Consider the following 14603-nt stretch of genomic DNA (forward strand, 5'->3'; position numbering starts at 1 on the left):
TTCTATTCCTCTTTCACGAGCACCGACGCTCGCAATTAAACCAGGCTGCACTGGTTTCCAAAACGGGTCTTTTGGTTAACAATGATTTTCTTTTTCCTGAAACACTCTTGTTTCTGGCTCAAAAAAATTGAATTCTTCTATGTTATCAAGGTTTAGGTCAAACCCCAAATGCCAAGTAACACGTATCAACCCTTCTACCTAAACATATAAGTTCTATGAATTTTAGAGACTTCTGTGTAACTTTCAAATGTATGATATTCTGTAATGCCCTATAGTAACTCACACACACACACATACACACACGGGCATACCTTCTCTTTTCTGTGGAAGGAGTGAGGTTTTGGAATTTGATGGATCTGCCATTTACAGACTATAATAGCTTGATCTAGTTACTTAACCTCTCTGAGTCTTCATTCTCTCCTCCATAAAATTAAGTGTGATAAATAATGTACAGCACCTTGAAGACTGCATGGCATTGTGCAGGTACTCAATAAAGGCTAGCTATAACAAGAATGACTACTATCAGTAAAATGTACTGTGGAAAGGATTCATGCCCTTCTGGTCCGCTAATTTTGACAGGGTCTAACAAAGGCCTGTGCCTGAACTTGACCCTCTAAGAATGCATTTTCTATGAATGAATATATAGATTTGTTACGCTTCCTAACAAGGATATTTTCTTTGTCAGAACACCTCAGTGCTTCCTTAGGCCACAGATTATGTTCTCCAAAAACCACTTTCTACAAACTTTAACTGAAAAACAAAAGTTTATCACATACATGCTTCAACATGTATGTTTTCAGTCATGTTTTGAAAGTAACTTTGGAAATGAAATACTAGTACAATTTTAAATATATACAGGGTTTGCCTTTAAAAATACAGCATATAAATTTAATACATATTTGTATTAGAACAGGTTGAAGATGTCTTCTTCAAGCGGTCTAGCTTTTTTCATCACTAAATGCTGTATCAATATACTAAATATTTTATGTAGTGAAGAATACGTCGAAGTAATACTCAGAACATGGAAGTGGCTATTTTCTCCTGAGCTTTGCAAATATATAATGATGTTTAATATTGCATTTTAAAATATTTTGGCAGAAGAAATATCTTCTTGTCTCTATTCAGTTGACATAGGAGTTTTCAGAAAAGGTACCATCATAGCTCAAATAAGAACTTTGGAGGAAGGAGTGTAAAATTTCTACTAACTTGATTATTGATGGAATTAGTAAGATGTTAAAACTGGCTGAAAGAGCATTTGGCAAACTAGGTATTCATGGGCAATATTTGGATTGGTTTCCTGTGTGAGATACAAAACTTGTTTATATCCAATAGGACCATAAACTATAACCTTAAGGGTTACTTGTTCCATTTTGATAGGATTATCTGCAATTCTGTGGAACAAAAATCTTCAAGTTAACTTCGACCTCTACAGAGCTATGAAGCAGCTCTTACAAAAAAAAAAAAAAAAAAAAAAAGGAAGGAAGGAAGGAAGGATGGAAGGAAGGAAGGAAGAAAAAGAAAGAAAAGTGAAGCTTAGCACTGTTCAGAAAGAATATTCCAGAAATGTCTTTCCTGTTTCCAAGTTTCAAGTAACGTTCCGACATAGCTGTATTTGGTATTAGAGCAATACATGCCAAAATGCATTTGCATATATTTAGTTAACAAGGTATGGACAACACTTAGGACAAAGAAATATTTATGGTTCCCTGAGAATCATCTGTACCTTCATCAGCTGTGTGTGTGTGTTTGTTTAAATAAACTGAGGGCAATGAATGTTCCCACATCAAACTCCCCTGGAGTGATCATTGCTCAAGAAATTCTAGAAATTCTGTAAGAATGAAATATGACTAGAGAGCTGAGAAAAGATAGAACATAATCAAATATATGCATCGAAGTGAATTAAAATGGATCAAATAAAAAATTTACACATAACCCATTACCACCTAATAATTCCTATTATTATTTCTATAAGCCTTTCATCTAAATCTATTGATCTATATATCTATGTCTCTATCACATATCTATATATTAATAATCACAGATTTTTATTTTATGGAAAAAACAGCATCAATAGCACTATATTTTAGCATAAAAGGTGAACAAACATGCAGAAATAGAAAATGTTTGAAAGTAGCTAATGACAGACCTATTCTTATATCTATTCCTTAAGACATTAGGCAAAGAACACCATTGTCCTGTTTATAAACAGCATGCTAAGTGAAATAAGCCAGTCAGAGAAAGACAAATACCATATGATTTCACTCATATGTGGAATCTGATGAACAACCTGAACTAACAAGCAAAACAGAGACGGACTCATAGATACAGAGCGGACTGAGAACTCTGAGGGTGGCGGTGTGGCCTACGGGGTAGAGGGATTGGGCTAAAAAGAAAAGGGGCTCATGACATGGACATCAGTGCAGAGATCACGGGGGTCGGCGGGGGGAAGGGGATGGAGGTGGGAGAGGGTATGAGGGGGGTAAACGGCAATGGAAAAACTACAATAAATAAAAAAATGTATTATTGTCTTATTTTCCACACTTGATTTCCTATACGTCCAACAGCACTTGTCTTCAATAATACACCCACTCAGACATTTAACGGGCATTTCAAACACAGCCCCTCTACAATAATCTTTTGATCCCACTGCATTCTCTGTCTCAACAACAGGCGTGCCCGTTCACCTAGCTGCTTACACCAAAAATCTAGGGATTGTCCTGTAGTCTTTTCTTTTTCCACCCTTCACATTAAATCCACTGGAAAAAGATTTTGGCCGTCCCACCTTTCCTGAGCATGGCCAGAGCTCTCACCTGGTATCACCAGCCATCATGAACTCTTTCCCTGAGTTCCAGAAATGCATCATCCCTATGCAACTATCTACTTAGAAAGCCATGTTGGTGACCATTTTTCTACTCAACAGAGGTGGCAACAAGAACTATTTTCATTAAACTCATTTTATGTTTATTGTTTAAAACATATTAGATGCCCCTATTCACATCCTCCCTTTACCCATCCCCATTGAGCCCTTGCCCCCTTCCCCTCTGTCCCTTTAAAGCCACATTATATCACACCTTGCATTGCACCTTCAAATGATGTCCCATACAATACGGGAAAAAAAAAAAAGGAAACTTTATCTTCACCTAAATGATTCCACGTGATCTGGTCTCTATGTAGCTTCCTGACCTCACCGGGTACTTTGAAGTCCTTCAATCCAGCAGGTCTTGCAGTTTGTCACACATGGTGACTTCTGTCCTCCTGATGGTCTTTCTTCTAGATATTTCATAGATAATCCTTTCACATATTCACATCATTTCTCAGAGAGGCTTTCTTGATTGCCCCAACCAAAGGCATCCCTGATATTTTCTATACTTTCACCAATTTTGTTTTTCATTGTATTGTTAACCACTCAGCAAGTGTTAATGTTTACTAATTTAGTGTCTATTTTTCACTCTAGAATTAAAGTTTCACAAAAGCAAGGCTCCTTCTTTCTTTCTTTTACAGTATTCCTAGTGCCTAGAACAATGACAGGCACTTGGAAGGCATTATATATTTTATATACATATATAAATATATATAAAATATATATAAATATATAGAGTATGAATCTAGAAGTAAATGACTAATAGAAAATATTAACTTAAATATTAATAAAACTTTATTTCTCATATATATAATTAAAAATAAAAATCCTGAAATACAAACTTAATCTGTATACATTTTTTCAAGAATATAATTTCTTTATCTACATTAAACAGAACAATTTTATTCTATTAACACAGAAGGAAACCAATAGTCACTTAAGGGAGCCATCCTACGTTCTGTTAAATGTTGATGATGACGCAAACAATATCTGAGAGGATTTGGAGATACACATTATATTCTATGTCTTTTGTGTATGTGCCATTTGTCAAAATGTAAAGCATAGATGTTTTTCCTTTTCCCCTCTAATTCTATACTTATACTCTCCTGACAATAACACTCTGGTAAAAATAGTCTTAAAGTTTTCCTTCAGCTTTAATATATACACTGACTCTAGTCTAAAACTTCTACGAATATGCCATTTTACGAATATGAATATTTCCTTTTTGATGAGTTTATTTCACTGAACAAATAGCAACAACTTTGGCTATGAAAAAAAAACAGAGCCAGAACTTGTTTATTTCCAGCATTCCCCTAGGTTGGAAGGGCCTGATTACTCAGGTGAGACTGCACCTCCGGTTCATCATCTTTTATAACAAGATGTCTCGCTTGCCAAGGCCATTGTTTTTAATCCTCACCCAAGGACATGCTGATGGATTTTAGAGAGACAGGAAGGGAGAGAGAGAGAGAGGGGAGAGAGAGAAGGCGGTGGTGGTGGGGGGGCGGTGAGAGAGAGACGTCTGTGTGAGAGAGAAACATCAATCAGTTGCCTCCTATCCATGTCCTGCCTGGGGACCGAAACTGCAACCTAGGTATGTGCCCTGACAAGGATCGAACATGCAACTTTTTGGTGTATGGGCCGACGTTCCAACCGATTGAGCCACCTGGCCAGAGCTCACTTGCCATTGTTCACATTGAAACCAAACCATAGGCATAACATACATGGTTACGGGAAATATCACGCGAGCCTGACAGTCTAACAAAGCTATGGTCTCCGTCTGCTTGGTTTTGTCTAACTCCTATTTTGACATCTCGTAACCCTCTTACCTTAATTCTCTGTCAGACACACTTTTATTGAGCTTCCTTCTAATGTACATTCCTCCTGTGATTTCTGCAATGCAATGTTTCAACACTTTTTTATGTTGTCCAATATTTTTACGCAAATCTAATGCAATAAAAATCTTTAAAATTCAGTTTGGTGCAGGGAGTTATCTAATTAAAGAATTGACATATTCTTTTAAGTAATTGATAAATAATCATGTAGCCCATCTTGTTTCAGAAGCCAGGAAAGTCAGTTCTAAATTTAAAAACGAAATACAATATAAACATTTAGCAATGTGGTTATTATATTTGATATCTCTTCCTTTGACATGAATTTAGGTATCCTATTTCCTAAATTCCCTATTTCAGTATATTTTTTTGCACAATTTGATTCAATATAGTTTTAGTTACCTCAAGTAATTTATTTGGAGGCAAAAATTAATCCACAATAATACTGAGATAATCAAATATACTATAAAAGTCATTTTAAACTGTGAACTGTATCTAAAAGTATTAATTTCTTATAATAAGTGATGGTTACCTATAAGTACCTATTATATTCAGGCACTGTACTATATGTGGTTCAGTACTTCTCTCTTATCATCTTTAATATGAAATGAGAATTACATAATCCATTCCATTTCACAAACAAGGATATAATGACTCATGTTGGATGAGTCAACTTGAAGGTCATGTACAATAATTAGTAAATGAATTGAATATAAGTCTATCTAACCTCATCCTGAGTTATATCTACTGCACTCCCAATACCTCTAGAAAAAGAAAAGTTCTCAGTATATGGTAATAGGATGCAAAGGTGAAAAATCCAATTATTTACTAACTGTGCTGCATCTGGCAAGGTACAGGACAGACGCTACCACAGATATATTTCGTACTCCTCTAATTTTCCTAAGGTTGATATGGTGTTACAGCTATTTTCTTTTTGACTAAGTACTGGAAATACTTGTTGAAGGTTTAATGCCTTCATTATTGAGAGGATATTGAGCTATTTTCTTGGAATTTCTAGCAGTAAGCAATGACAAATTCTTAGCAAAATATCAATAGTTAATGAATGCCTAGGATGTGCCCGGTACTGACTTAGAACCTTTGGGATATATTAGAAAACATGCTTATGTAGCTCACTGTCTCACTGGGGGAGACAAGCAAAATTTAATAAACACAATAAATAATGAATTATATAGCATGTTAGTAATAAGTGTATGAAAAAATAGAACAAGGTAAGAGGGATGAGTAGTGTAGGGAAAGAGAAAGGGAGCCAATTATAATTTTAAATACAATTGCCCAGGGAGACTTGGTTAAGAAAGAGACATTTGATCAATGACTGTAAGTGGGGCATTAATTATATGAATACGAGAGAGAAGTCTTGCACCAAAAGAAGCATGAGAACCAAGGCTTTAACCTCAGCACACCTACAGCGGAATAAAGAAAGGGGTGGGGGTTGGGCACTGGGCAGTTATAAGGCTCTCACCTGCCATCCCAAGAACTTTGTCTTTTACAAATGGTGATGAGAGACATTAGGAGTCCTCGAGTGCGGGATGACGTGGTTCAACAATGCCACCATGTGATCATTTTACAGACATCAGCCCTGCTGCTGTACTGAGGATGGGTTTTAGGGGCACGAAGAAACGGAAGTCATGGAGGTAAGTTAGGAGGCCTTTGTGTCATTCCTGGTGACAGATAATGATGTCTCAGGCTAGGGCAGCACAGGTGTTGGTCAGTGTTTCAGGGGGGTGAGTGTGCACGCACACGCGCGTGTGTTACAGCCAATAGAGAGATCTTCCTGACAGATGGCGGGAAAATCTGCAGGAGGACCAGCTCAGACGTGAGGTGGGGTCAGAGAAAAGCAGGAGCTGAGAGTTGGCTGTGTACAGTTTCAGAAACCAACCGGACATCCCGCCTCACTGCTCCTCTGAGCTTATTGGTCATCAGGAGCAACTATGGCACCTTTTCCTTGAACTCAAGTATAGTCACAGTGTCCTCTGCAACAGAGTAGCCCTGACAAACACTACCCCTTGACAAGAGTTGACATCAGATGAGGAAGCTGTTTGCTTTCCATACAAGTTGCTGGTTCTTTAACTCAAACATTTGCCAACGCTCCTACTCACTGATGAATACGTGAGCTTTTGCTTTCATAAGCACTTGCGGTACAGCTTTATTTAGAATGCATTATTTAGATCACTTTGATATTTGGAATATGGTCCCTTTAAAGTTCCGTTTTCTCTAAAAGCACAATGTTTTCTTTTTCACTTGGAGTTGTTAAGAATTTGAGATAATTTTCACAGTTTACAAGCCATAAACTCACAATCACATAACATCACCTTTTGCAACTCCATGTATTGATATTTCTGCATGACTTGTTTAGAAAAAAATCCTTCAAATAATACTTATTTTTGCCTTCCTTTATATTTTATGTAACATTTATAATAAAATGTAATTCTGGGTCAACATGTTATCCTGGTAGCATTTGAAGGTCAACATTAACATGCTTTATTTCTTTCAAATAAAGAGCTATTTCACAGAAAATGTTCTAACTTGACATGTCTATGGTAATAGGGGGAAGAGGTTAAGTGAAGCATCAAGCAGGTGATTCAGTAAATAAGGAAAACGTTCAGAGAGTAGAAAGTGAGAAAACAAGAATTTATCTCTGCTTTTCATTGTCGTAAAAAGCAAGTAAAAATAATTCTACCTATAAGGAAAAATAAGATAAATATAACAGCTAACTGTCTTTAAGCACTGAGGCAATTAATGCACTCAATTTAAATATTAGGATTAAGAAAGATCTTGGCAAATGGAATGATGGGCAAAAACTGAGAAAGATATGTAACAAGGATAGAGTACATTCATAATTTAAGGGCTGTTCATACATGAGTATATAATTTTGTGGAAGAAGTCCAATATCTTAAAGATAAGAAACATCTACTCTTGGTTATAAAAACAAATGACAGTGAGCCCGGACATCTGAGATATGGTTGTAGACCCTTAGAAAACCTTTCCAGTGGCACTGGAAAATCAGTGCAGCCCTGTCTCAATGACTCTCGTAAGGACGGAGGTCCGACTTGACCTCGAGGTCCCTTTCCTTTCACATCTAAAAATTTGTATGAGCTCAGAGACTGACTGATATGAGGCCCGTAAAGTGAGGTAGCTAAACATTTCTTCAGTTTTTATTCACTCTATAAAATGAAAAGTATTACTGTATGTGCCCATAAAATAAGTACATACTGCAGGTAACTTTTAAAAGATAAGTTTTAATGCATGTTTTCTGGGTCTTAGAAAATTTTCCTACACATTGCCAGGCTGTAATTCCATGTGAAGGCAAACACAGGATTATGTTCTTAGAAAACATTGCCTAATATTTACTTAATTATCTTTTTGAAAATCCTATTATAGAAGTCATACAATGTCTACTCTCAGATCACATTGGAATTAAACTAGAAATCAGTAACAGAAAGATAACTGGACAATCCCAAAATACATGGAGATTAAACAGCATGCTTCCAAATAATACGTCAAAATATAAACCTCAAGGGAAATCTTAAAATATATTAAACTAAATGAAAATACAACTTACAAAAATGTGTGGACTGTAGAGAAAGTAGAATTTATAGGGAAACATGTAGCTTAATACATACATATGTTAGAAAAGAAAAAAGATCTTAAATCATTCACTAAAGTTTGACCTTAGGAAACTGGAAAATGAAGAACAAAATAATTACAAAGTAAATGGAAGAAAATAAATAATAAGAACTGGAGCAGAAGTGAATGAAATGGAAAGCAAAGAAATCAATAAAGTCATAATCTGGTTCTTGAAAAAGAACAATAAAATGGACAAGCCTCTAGCCAGGCTAAGTAAGAAAAAAAAACCAGAGAGAAAGAACACAAATTACTAATATAAGACATGAGAGAAGGACATCACTATAGAGCCCATGGAAATTAAAAGGATATTAAAGGAATGCTATGAACAACTCTGTGTCCACAAACTTGGCAACCTTGGTGAGACAGACTATTTCCTTGAAAGATACAGTCTGCCCAAACTCATACAAGAAAAAACATACAGATGATCTAAATGACGCTCCATTTATTTAATAAATCCAATGGGACCACCATGGTATACACATACTGCTGGTGGCTGAAAAATCATCACGCACATGACTGAATAATGATGGATATACTTCATTACACATTTGTCTAAACCCATTGAATATTCGACAACAAAAGTGAAGCTTCAGATAACCCATGGGCTTTGGGTGATTCTAATGTGGAGGCTCATCCTTGTTACAAAAATTGTACCTTTCTGGTGAATGCTGTTGCTAACGGGGGAAGCTTATGCATGTGTGAGGGAGGATGGTATATGGGCAATTTGTGTATCATCCTTGCAATTTTGTGGTAAACCTAAAAAATGCTCTAAAAATAAAGAGTTTTTTAAAAAATCATATTATATCAAACATGTTATGCAATAATTTTCGGGCTGAATTTAAAAAAAAAATTTAAATTTCTCTCCAGGTAAATATTTCATGATTTTTGTTTCTTCAACGTCCTCTTTCTTTCATTAAATTCATGTTTTTATAAGTCGTACCTGTCTTTGGTTTCTGTACTATACCTCACACAGTTTTAGTAAAAATATGTCACATCTGTGAAGGTACCGCAGTCAGTTCAGAGAAGAATTACAAAAACCAAGCTCGCACTGTGGTTCTGTTGAATAGTAAAAAAACCCCAAAGATTCCTTTGGAGAAAATGCTCAACTAAGCAGGCTAGCTCCTGGATGTTACTGGTGAAATTCCCCTGTGTGTGTGAGACCACTGTTCTTTAGAGTCCAGGAAGGCTGTATCAGCTTTCTGTGGACAGCGCAAAGCCAGAATGAGCCATGCCAAGCGAAAGAATCAATTAGCAGCCTTTGGCCTTCTAACCTGAAAAACCCTACCAGAGACCCGCTCAGTTGCTGAATTAAAACATGATCTGCAAGAACCTCTGATGAAGAGGCAGGTAGAAGGTTTCTGTTGTGGTCCTATGTCACATGATCTTAGTATGCTGAACAACGTCCAAGGTTTTAACAACGGATCTAGGATGGAGACCTAAAAAGTCTACTTGACAATGTCTTCAAAGCGCTTTAAAATTTCCCATAATGCATGGCAGAATAAATGTTAGATAAATCTTGATAGATTTTTGGATGAAATTTGAGTGGTTCATTCAACTGGGTCTTAGCAATCTACACGCACATCCCTCGTGACACAACGGTAAAGCTGCCTTATTCAGGATCCAGTTTCTGGCTTCTGCATTTCCCAAGGTGAAAAACAAACAAACAAACAAACAAACACACACTAGAGCAGCCATTTCAAGAAGGCTAACTTTTCCCTATTTGTAGGTGCCCCTTTGGTCAGGTGAGTCTGCATGGAAGAACTTTAATGGTGCCACAGGCAATGGAAAGGGCTTAGAGGAATAAAGGGACCAGACTGGGGCGGGCGGCCAGGTTCTCAGGAACGCTGCTCTGTCCTGGACAGCAGCCCAGCCGCCTCGGAGAGACAGCCTCACATGCTCACTGCCCGGAGTTTCCTCAGTCCTCTGGGACCACAGGGCAGGAGGGCTGGTTTGCGGTAACTGTTTTCACAAGGGAGCCACTTCGGCTGAACACCAGTGTTCCCTCCTCCTTTGCGTCGTCCTGGGTACACACGGCCCCGTCCACAGAGGGCACTGCAGCCGCCGGCCATCAGCCCAGCTAGCCGGCCCACCCCTTTCTGTCCCTCCCTTGAAACAAGCATGTGCTTCCCAATGTTGCTGTAATGCATAGCCAAGTGAAACAATGGGCACTTTCTTCAAGAGAGAGGCTTCACATGTACATTCTGCTACATCATACTTAGAAAGTGGCTTTATGCGATTACTTTATGGAGTATGTTTTTCTTTTAATAAGGTGTTTCAGAGTGTCAGTGTGTTTGTACATATTATTACCCTAATGTCATGACTGTGGGTAATAATGAACATTCCCTGAAAGCCTACACGGCAACTTTTCTTCCTTTAGTGCATATGACATACAAATCAAACATGTATCTTACACTTAGACACATAGAATTTCATGCTTTTCCCCAATGTCAAGTCTATGGCACACTGTCATTGTTTTGGAACACCCTTCCTCTACTTTACCTTAGGGCAATGTATTGACCTTTGCTGCAGGAATTCTCCCCACAGGGTCCAAGAGTATTGTCACGCATTGTACAAGTTAAAAACTCAAACCAACCATCAACAACAACAAAAATCTGTAATATTGACTCCCCCAGCCTACCTGAATAGTCTGTGGATACAAATATTATTTTGTCTTCTATGACCTCCCTTGATTTAAGATTGCATAATTTAATCTCCTTACAGATATTTCATTATTTCAGGATTATTCCCCCACATTCACAGTGTGTTCTTGAATCACTCTGCAAATGCATGTCATCAGACTTTGAAATGTGTTTAATAAACCATGAGAGTTGAGGCTGAGGGGTGTGTCTGAGGTGGACTTACGTTTAAAGAGAACATACAACCTTGATGTAACAGCTCTGTGCATCCTGTCCAGCCTCCTTCATATCAGCTGGAATGCAGATCTTAAACAGGAAAGTCACTCTCAAAATCTGCTGATCTGTGATATACTCACAGCCTTCCCTCTACCTTTATTTTAAACCACTTCCCTTGGGATGGCTCTACCTTTGCTCAGGAAGAGGGAATCATTGCCTCTCTCTACTCAGGTAGTATTTTGTCCTTAAGTCTCTCAGAGCTCATATTGCTCGCTGCATTGCAACTATGCATTTATATTCTGTTTATCCCTCACCAGACAGCGAGTTTCTTGTGGGCATGGAATGTATCCTACTGTATCCTGCGTACTTCATGCTGAACATCCGTATTGACTAAATTACTAAAACAAGTAACCTCTTATATATTTTATTTCAGTGACCACATATATGCAGCTAAATGAGGTCAAGTTGTACTGAATCACAATTCATTTCGAAATTAACATTACACCTGGATCAAACCAGCGGGGAAACCATGGCTGGATGCTTGGGGACAATTAGTAAACGGTCACCAGAACCACCTCTTGTGTTTTAATCTGTGTTTCTGTGGATGCCATCTAAAAAGTCTACATGTTAGGTTTCCAATTCCATCCAATCTCTGAAAGGCTGTTTGGACCAGCCTATCAATAGGTTCAAGTGGAAGCTGGCTCTCACAGAGTATCAGCAGAGGTCTTTTAGATAACGAAAATAGAGCAGGCTTCTTCTACTTTATCCCCAAAAGACAGAACAAAGGGGGAAAGAGAGCTCAGATGCCTGCCTTACCTGTGGTTCCTCACCTCCTCATGCCATTGACCTCTGTATCATCCCCTTGAGGGGTCAGCTCAAATCTGACCGTTTCAACACCACGATCTCTTCTCCCCAGACTTTGCCTTCTTCCCAGAAGAAAAATGTTTATTGCTGTTTCCTACAGAGGAGGCATTGCCCACATTACATGGTACAGTACAGACTCTCCATTCTACGGCTGAGAGGAACACCCGGGGGCCCATCCCTCCCATTTCTGGGCCTTGATGTGCGAGCGATGCATTCGTAACCTGCACTGGGAGTGACCAGACCCTGCAATGGAAAGTCTGGCTTTCAAAGAGACTGTTTCTGAAATAGGCTGCAGAACTTCCCACGGAAAACAAAAGCCGACATCGGTCTTTGCTTCTTCTTTGCAGTTCATCCATCGTAACTCTGGGGACCACTGCCTGAGCTCTCTGACTTCACATGAAAAACATCATTCCAGGAAGGCAAGAGAGCAAATGCTCTTAAATGTACTGAAATTTTCATTGTCGTGGGATTATAACAATAAATCCCAGTCGAGGAGCACCTGTTTTGTGCCCGTGCCAGCTCTTACTCTGCGTGTAACTCACATCTCTAATGACTAGCGTCATGACTGTGAAGGTATGTATTGAGACCCATCTAGCAGGAGGTCACGGGGCTTCCAGGAAGACAATAAATGGCAGCAAATCGTGTTGACTTGCAAAGAATCCCTAGCATGCATCACGTGTTTATGGTTTGCAATGTTTCCTTTGTGTTAAATTTCTGTTGTGGGGCGAGTACTGTCCTCATTATTTTAAGAGTAATACAAAAAAGTTACTCTTTTATTCCAATAAGTCACATTTCAGTTAAGAACATTGAACATACATAAGAAACTTCCAAAACTATGTGTGAAGCAATGTATCAAAAAGTGCAACTAGCTGATATGTTTATATCAAAAATGATGAAATGTTTTCAGTCATCAAAATGACCAATCAAAATTAGAGGATCCATCCAAATTTATTTTCAAGTGGAATTTCGTGAAAGCTATCACAAAATGTCAATACTATTATAATAAAATCTTTCCAATAGTTTTCAAAAAGGGAAATGCATTGCAATGTTAATTATTGAAATGTGATTAATTTTAACATTTCCAAGTTTAAGAACAATTCAGTTATTTAGGATCTGTGGGAACACTATTTTTGTAAAATAGTAAACATATCCCACAGAAGGGAGAAATCCAATGCGGAGCCTTTGGCGAGAACAGTCACTCTGGTGGAGAAGCCCCAACCCTGCCCTTCGTGAGGGCGTGGAGCTTCAGGGGGACCTAACTCTGGCACTTGCCTCTGAGCTTTGTGACCTTGAACCAGTCGCTTCTCCTCTTAGAACATCAGTGAAATAAGAAAACTGAATGGGACGATCTAAAGGTATCTTCCATTTCTTAGCCACATGATTATATTACTTGATACCTTTTTTTCAACACAATGTTTAAGCAAGAAGAGCCTTAGTGTCGATGAGAAAAACTGCAGGAAAATTCAGCTTGGGGCATTTTGTTTAACTGGATACTCAGCTGCTCTCTGGCAGTGGAAAGTCAGAGCCTGAACTTGGTGGTGCATTAAACCTCCGAGCCCCCACAGAATATTGTACTCCCTGACTTCTTTTTTTCTTAAAGGTTTTATTTATTTTTAGAGAGAGGGGAAGGGAGGGAGAAAGAGAGGAAGAGAAACATCAATGTGCGGTTGCCTCTTGGGTGCTCCCCAACTGGGGACCTGGCCCACAACCCAGACCCGTGCCCTGACTGGGAATCGAACCAGCAACCTTTCGGTTTGCAGGCCAGTGCTCAGTGCAGTGAGCCACACCAGCAAGGGCCATACTCCTTGCTTTCAGAGGTGCACCCATTCTTGAGGCAATGGACAGTTGCCCTTGATGTAGCATGACGGAACAGAAGCAGGACGTACCTAATGTATACTTTACTTCAAGTGAAATAAGCCTGTCAGAGAAAGACAAATACCATACGATTTCACTCATGTGTGGAACCTAATGAAGCAAAATAGAGGCAGACTCATAGATAGAGAGCAAGCTGACAGGTACGGGGGGATAGTTAGGGGGTGGAGGGATTGAGAAAAGATGAAAAAGGAGTCATGGACTTGGACAACAGTGTAGGGATTGCAGCGGGGGAGGGGGTGGGTACAAGAGGGCTAATGGTAATGGGGAAAAATACAATAAAACACAAAAAAGAAAGCCATTAAACTTTTATTATAACACCTTTCTTGAAACAACTCAGTGTTCATTGTAATGTGCTTTTCAAATATAGCAATGAAGATCAAAAGCCTGTTTCCCATGCTAAATTTGCGAAATAATGACAGCTAGCACTTAATGACAAACTTCCCTTTGCAAATGTCTGCAGATTCTGAGGCCGTGTCACATCTGTGACTTGAAGGGACGCTCTCTGAAAGGAAGACTGGCCGGGCCACGCCACCTGGTCCAGCGTGGGTTCCCTCACCTGAGCTATTTCTTAAAGAAGGGATCGTTTGGGAAGCAGATGCCTTTAGTTTATTTCTCAGATTCACATCTGTCCTATCCCTAACAGGTAGCCACATGAAACCACAACTTTGCTCTACATGT

This window comes from Pteronotus mesoamericanus, unplaced genomic scaffold, assembly GCF_021234165.1.
Source record: "Pteronotus mesoamericanus isolate MK-2021 breed Mesoamerican mustached bat unplaced genomic scaffold, CSHL_Meso_final contig_169, whole genome shotgun sequence".
Taxonomy (NCBI): Eukaryota; Metazoa; Chordata; class Mammalia; order Chiroptera; family Mormoopidae; genus Pteronotus; species Pteronotus mesoamericanus.